We start from the raw sequence: 5,748 nt of genomic DNA, 5'->3' as shown, positions 1-5,748 counted from the left end.
ACTAAACCTTCAGAGCAAATTGAAAAGGTTATAGATTATCAAATATAGATTGGACGATTCCTATGAGCAAGTGGCTAGCTTCAATTGATTAAAATGCGGTACGCTTTGGCTAGCTTAGGGATCATGATTCAATGAGATAATTCAGGCATGCGAAGGATTCTCCTTGAAACTGAGTAATGTCTGTTCGTTTTGTCATAAATATGAACTGAAAAGTCTGTATTACTCAATTTATGCAATAATTCCCAAGTTTGTGCATAACAGTTCTTTATTTCACTATATTGCAAAATTGTTATTCAAATTGAAAGCTATTTGTTTGATAATAAAGACTAGATAAAAATGGTTAGATTTTAAGCGTCAATATGTTCATCAAAGAATTGCTACTACAATGTCCGCACAGCTCGTACAATATTTGTCTCACTGATAAAGGTTTAACATATCATAAGTTTGTTCTTGAAATGCAATCCCTTTTCTGCTTGCCTTTGCTACAGCACGAGTGAAAACATGGTATAAGCCTAGGGATCAAGTAACACATATGGAAACATGTTAAGAAAACAATTCTTATTTTATAATATGCAGAATAATCCTAGTTAACACATTTCGCAGGGGGAGAACCTTTATCTTCACTTCTTTCACTGTTGAATAAGTTTTTTTTTAACAAAATTCTGAGAAAAAACATGGATTCAACTGCATTTTTCCGTTTTCAAATAATCTAGATATGTATTTAAACACCATCAATGCCATCTAATAATTTCTCACCAAAAACTTAATAGACAAATGCTAATGAATTAGGTTAAGCTAGGTTAGATTATATTAGTTAGATGGCGGTTGGGTGTTTGTTTATAAACCATTTTCAAGACTTACAGAATAGACATAAATGCTTAAAAATGTTATAGAAAACTGGAAATACAAGGAAAATAGCAAAGATAAAGGTTTTCCCACTGTAAAATATGTTAACTAGCATTATTCTGCATATTATGAAGTAAGAACTGTTTTCTTAACATGTTTCCTTATATACTGCTTGAACCCTGGGCTAAAAATCCAAAAGGGCTGTGTACCTAAGTTTTTCCTCTGGCATAATTTTTACTCATCGGCAGTATTAGCAATTGCTTCCTTAAATATCAGCCATTGAAAAATGGTCTATCGATGGAAGCAATATTTCTTGCCTGCTGAAGTTTATTTGCTTTACGCTTTAGCAGTAAAACGCCAAATGAAAAGCAGGGTTTAGGCTGGGCAGACAATTCATATTTAATCTTCTATCGACTTGGCCAAAGGTCTATTGATTGCAAGTCCCTAGCATTATAATGTACCGTGTTGTAAAGTGTCATTGGTTTAAGTCACGATCCTTGTTGGCCCCGAAATACATATGGAGCCCATCGGTTAAGGGAGGCATATTCGTCCGCATAGTCTTTGGCTAAAGGCACGATCCTTCGGGATACTTAGGGGCCGCGAAAGCCTGTCTTCGTTCTTCACTGAAGGCAAACAAACAGATACGCGCAACAATCATTTGTGTATAGTTAAAAATGATAGTTAAAGTGTATCAAGATCTCAAGTGTATAGTTAAAAATGAAAGGGTAATATAAGCCCTGATAGTCCTAAAATAAAGCTCACACATTACTCAGTTATATATTTCTGTACATAACTTATATAGGCCTAGTCAGTGAGTTACACATATTTATAAGTAGTAGGTTAAATATGTCACTGAGTTATATATTTCTGTATATAACTTATATAGGCCTAGTCAGTGAGTTATGTAAATTTATAAGTAGTAGGTTAAATATGTCACTGGGTTATGGCCTTTGCAAAACAAAAGTGATCCGTTTATCTGGCCTCCCCCGGGCCATTCAGCGTGTCCTCAGGTGGCGATAGGGGAAAGCTCTACAGATATGTAGGGTACCTCCATAGGAGGCACGGACCAAGGGGGACCTTGTCCCTGGGGGTCCATAATAGAATCTGGGGCACCCTTGCCCGGAGTCATAAATACAGGCGGAGGAGGAAGAAGGCCCCTCAAATGTACACTCAAAAGGGCCCACTGGTTTGTCCACAAGTTCCATGAGTTGCAAACCTTCTCCCAGCAATGGGTTAAATTGCATGGTGATGCAGAACACCATTGCGGGAGGATCCTCTATAGGAGGACAACTGTGGCAGGGCGTAAGATCCAGCTCTGAGGACAACGGCCTCTGCAAAGGGCTGCCTCGACCTTTTCGGGGTACCTGCAAGACTGGGGACCTTGCGGTCAACTCTATTCCCACTTGAGGAGTAGCGCCCCTCGAGGAAATTATAGCCTAGTAAACGACTCACCATTCGTACGGAATTCTGACTAATGGACAATTGTTCTGGGATTGGTATGTTTTGATGGGCGTCTTTGGGCTGAAAAACCTCTTCCTAGCTAATTTATCTATTACTGGTTGCCTCCCCGTAGTAGCATAATATTTGTAGGCATGAATATATAATGAGTCGGAGGTAATAGGCTTGTCATTGTCGGTTCTAGATTACAACTCTTGTTGATAGAAGAGCATCATCAAGTACTGAAAACCATGTTTTGACAAAGATGGGACAAGGATTGCACACAGCCCCCATTCATAGAGGTACCAGGGACTTCTTGCTGCACGGTTCTCATCCGGCTTAAGCACTTCGATGTAGACTTGAGAAGATGTGTGATCCCCGTCCTTCACTGGCATCCGGGATTATTGCTTTTCCTGAGGCGAAAATAATTTCAATGATTTAAAGGACATGAAAATTGGAACTTGGAATGTTATGACATTAAAAAATGACTATTGTATCGACATTTTGACTGACGAATTCAGACGATTTGAGCTGGATTTATTAGGAGTTTCAGAAACTCATATCCCAGGGGTAGGAAGCATGAAATTAGGTGATATAGAATTTGTTTTCTCAGGCAGGAAGGATGGGGTACATAGACAGGGAGTAGGGCTCATGATGAATAAAGAAGCTGCTAAGTCTTGTTTAGGCTGGGAAGGTATTAATAATAGAATACTAATTGCTCATTTTATGACTAGAAAGTTCAGGGTATCAGTTATAGTAGTATACGCCCCTGTAGAACCGACTGATGGAGATACTAGTTACTCAGATGAATTTTACTTACAGTTACAGGAGCAAATAGACAAGGTCCCAGGTTGAAATATGATGTTATTACTAGGAGATTTTAACGCACAGGTTGGTAGAAATAGAGATAGATGGTATCCCAGCTTAGGTAAATTTGGTGTAGAAAAAGAAAACAGTAATTGATACAGACTTTTGCAATTTTGTAGGTATAACAATCTAGTTATAACCAATACGGTGTTTGGTCATAAAATGGCTCATAAGTTAACATGGTATTCACGTGATGGTAAGACAGCAAACCTTATTGATTATGTTATTGTAAACCGAAGACTGGCAGGATCAATACAAGATACTAGGGTATATAAGAGTGCCGTTATTGATGTTAAAAGTAAAGATCACCGTCTAGTAGTGTCAAGGGTTAATTTAAAGCTGAAATATCGGAAGGGTAATTACCTCTCTGGAAGTTATGATGTTGGTAGACTCCAGGATGAGAATTTGAGAGAAACTATCCCGGAACAGTTTAATACTAAACTTAAGAGTTTAAAATTTGATACTATGGAATATGGTTCGAACAAATGTATACAAATAATTTTTGAAGCTGCTGAAGGTGTCTTAGGGAAGTAAGCTAGAACTGAAACCAAGAATATTAGGGAAAAAGCTTTATGTTTAATAGAAAGGAGAAAGGACTTGTACAAGAATTATCTGAGTGATAGATCGCATGAAAACAAAAGAAATGTAAAGAAATGGGAGAAAGCATTGAAATATGAACTAAGGAGGTGTGAAGTGGAGGCCATGGATAAAATTGCCGAGGATTTAGAAGATGTAGCTAGACTGCATAATAGTAAAATATTGTACTGGCACGTTAACAAATTGAGAGGTAGTAGTCATTCCGGACTTGTCCCAGTTAAAGATAGGAATGGGGTTGCAATTAGCGACAAGGAAAAAGCTAAAGCAAGATGGGCCGAACATTTTGAGAACTTGCTTAACCGAGATAGAGTTGCAGGAAAAAATATAGAGGAACCTGAAAAAGATTGTGATACCTTGGATCTGAAGGAAGATGTTTTTTGTGAGGAGGAATTAGCAATAGTACTAAAAGGATTAAAGAATAATAAGGCTCCAGGTGCTGATAGGGTAGAAAATGAGTTTCTTAAATATGGTGGCTCTGAGGTTAGAAATAAGTTATTGAAGATTATGAATATGATTTTTGAAAAAGGGGCAGTACCTAACGATTTTAGGAAAACCTTAATTAAGCCACTTGCTAAGAAAGGTGATAAAAGTGAGTGAGGTAATTATCGAGGCATTAGTCTGGTCTCTGTAGGTAGCAAATTGCTTAGTAAAATGATACTTTTTAGACTGAGAGATGCCGTAGACAAAGTTTTAAGAGAAGAGCAGTGCGGTTTTAGAAAAGTTAGAGGATGTGTTGACCAAATTTACACTCTTAGGTTAATAATTGAGAAGTGCCTAAGTTTTCAAACACCTTTGGTCCTCAGTTTTATAGATTATGAGCTAGCGTTCGATTCTGTTGATAGAGGAGCTTTAGTAGTGGTTTTATCCTTGTATGGTATACCAGACAAATACATTAAAGTGATTAGTGCTATGTATGAGAATAACACAGTTGCGGTTAACGTAGGAAATGAGGGTAGGAGCTAGGTTCGCATCAAATCAGGAGTTAAGCAGGATGTTCTTTCCCCTATACTTATGGATTATTTCGATAGGCTTTGTCTTATGAAGCACAGAAAAGGCACAGGGACACCACGGAATCAAATGGGGAGGAAAAAGTCTCCTGGACTTGGATTATGCTGATGATTTAAGCATCCTAGATGAAAGTCTGAGCAAAATGAATGAAGTTTTAGAGATTTGCGAGTGCAGGGTGCTAGTATTGGTTTGAAAATTAATGTTAGGAAGACTAAGTCACTAAGGCTAGGAATAAGTGAAGATGAAAAGATGACGTTGGGTAATGAAAAGATTGATCAGGTGGGCAGCTTCACTTACCTTGGTAGTATTATTAGTAAAGATGGTGGGAGCGGTGAAGATGTTAAAAATAGAATAGCCAAGGCTCAGGGTGTTTTTTCACAGTTAAAAAAAGTCTGGAAGAATAGGAAGATAAGTCTGCAAACCAAGATTAGAATCTTAGAAGCTACAGTGATGACAGTGGTCAAATATGGCCCTGAAGCATGGGCGCTCCGCAAAGCAGATAAAGATTTGCTAGATGTTTTCCAGAGAAATTGCTTAAGGATTGTTCTGGGTATCTGTCTGACTGACCGTATTTCAAACAATAGGCTATACGAAAAATGTGGTTCAATACCGCTTTCTAGGTCTATAATGAAAGAAAGGTTGAGGTGGTTAGGGCATGTTGTGCTGATGAAGGATGACATATTGCAGAAGATTGTTCTTTTCGGTCAACCATCTAGGGCTAAACGGAAAGCAGGTCGTCCCCGTCTGGGGTGGGAGGACGTCATAAAGAAAGATTTAAAGGAAATGGGAACTTCGTGGGCGGGTGTAAAAAGGGAGTCTTTGAATAGATTGGGGTGGAGGAGGAGCGTGCGTAGCTGTGTTGGCCTCAGGTGGCTTGGTGCTGCGATGAGCTGTTAGTAGTAGTAGTAGTAGTACCGTGATTCTGCACAGTTGTTCTATCATGCCATCTTATCTTTATCCTTTGTATTTACAATTCTGGCAAAATTTTTGAAT

This window comes from Artemia sp. Qi Xiang Cuo, chromosome 2, assembly GCF_049724085.1.
Source record: "Artemia sp. Qi Xiang Cuo chromosome 2, ASM4972408v1, whole genome shotgun sequence".
NCBI lineage: Eukaryota > Metazoa > Arthropoda > Branchiopoda > Anostraca > Artemiidae > Artemia > Artemia sp. Qi Xiang Cuo.
The sequence above is the reverse complement of the archived record's forward strand: the minus strand, read 5'-3'. Positions refer to the sequence as shown.